Source organism: Anser cygnoides, chromosome 3 (assembly GCF_040182565.1).
Source record: "Anser cygnoides isolate HZ-2024a breed goose chromosome 3, Taihu_goose_T2T_genome, whole genome shotgun sequence".
NCBI classification, from domain to species: domain Eukaryota; kingdom Metazoa; phylum Chordata; class Aves; order Anseriformes; family Anatidae; genus Anser; species Anser cygnoides.
This window is the reverse complement of record NC_089875.1, coordinates 86,733,038-86,734,764: the sequence shown is the minus strand read 5'-3', so window position 1 is coordinate 86,734,764 and position 1,727 is coordinate 86,733,038.

The window sequence follows — 1,727 nt, the reverse complement described above, 5'->3', positions numbered from 1 at the left end:
TTGTTCTTTGGACAAGACGTGTTTGGGCTCTGGGGGCTGTCATTGCTGTTTGTCTGCTTAATTCAATTACTTCTGTGATCACTTCTGAGTCAACACCTGTAGATTAAATTCCCATTCACTCTATCTTGGACATGAGAAAAGGATGCATTAGCTGCAGAACTCCCCTTCCTTCATTTCCTGAGTTCACAACAACAGCGTGAATTGTGTATTTGTTCACACACCGTCAGCCCTAAACAGTTGCTCCCTGCTGAGGGCTTTCAAATAGAGGAACGTATTGCCATGTTTCCCCACAGACCCTGGTTACCTGCTGGGAAATACGAGAGCTGCCCCCTCTCTCCCCATCTCTCCCAAGGACTTAACTCAGGCCCTACAACTCCACTGCGTTGCTTTGCTGCAGTTGCACGGGATGCTACATGGACACGTGGTCTGGAGTGACGGAGAGCAGTGGGCAGGTTTCATTCCTGATAGAGCCTCAGAAACAGCAAAACAACGGGTTTCCTCAATGAACTACAGCCTCATATTTCAGTAAGACCCCATAAAACAAGCAGTTTATGAATACCCAGAAAGAAAGTCACACAGAGTGGCTACAGATCTTCTGCAGACGGTACAAGCTGCTGTCAGGTAGCTCCAGCTTCTTTCTCTCTCAAGGCATTCAATAGCATGAGACCTTTTGGTTTTGTTTTGAGGACTCTGTGGACTGATGTCTTGGGCAGACAACTAGTAGGGGTTACTTCATTCCCTTCCCAAGCTTTTGGGACCCCCCTGAACTGGATGGCAGGAATAACATTTATTATTGTTGTTATTGTCATTGTTATTATTACTATTACTTCATTTTTTTGCTTTTTAATTCTGTAGTACCTGATTAATTATTTTTAATTAGTCACAAAACTCAAGGCCAAATTATAACTATATTCTGTAATCTGATTATTGTGTCACTGTAATGTTGTTGTTGATCATTTTTGTAATGTTTGTGGAGATCATTTTTGCAATAAAGAGGGTACTGCAACACACTGATTAGTGTGGTGAAGAAATGCTTCAAGAAGGTGTAAAAATAAAACTATATATAAGTACGTATGTATGTATACAAAACAAACACATTTAATGAGCTAGTTCTTCATTGACTGTCCCCAGTCACATTTCTGGACACCATGCTATCTTGCTTTTCCTGAGCTGTGTAAAAACAACTTCACTGATTTTCTCTATAAGAAGAATTAACTTCACCTCCTGATGCATACTTAAGTAAAACTATAGATTTCTAGGGTAATTGTTCTCTGTTCAGCAACCAGCAACTGTTAATTAAATGTCATTTAATCACCATCTGACTTGATAGTCAACAGTGCCCTCACTTGCGAAGACAGCCCACCTCCCCCTGCCACTGGCTGTTCCTCGCTTTCCTCTTCTCATGGACATCTTCTCACCAAGGTTCCTGCACTCCCACCTCCTTCCCCAAAATTTTTGGTACCTATCAAAATTCTGCCCATGATGTCATCTGCAAGGGGCTATTGCTCTTGTCCCTTCCCAGGCCCTGAATTAGCTAGTTAAAAAAGTGCCTGTGGAAGGCTTTTTTCCTGCAGGTTATTATATTCCTCAGCAAGGGTTTGAGAGCCTCATTTTAGCTTGAACTTAGGTAAACTCTGGAGCTGTAGGCAGGATTTGGCATGATTAAAAATAATACTTTTCTTCTACTTTCAGCTTGCAGCACTCATCATTTCTATGGTAAGTTGCTT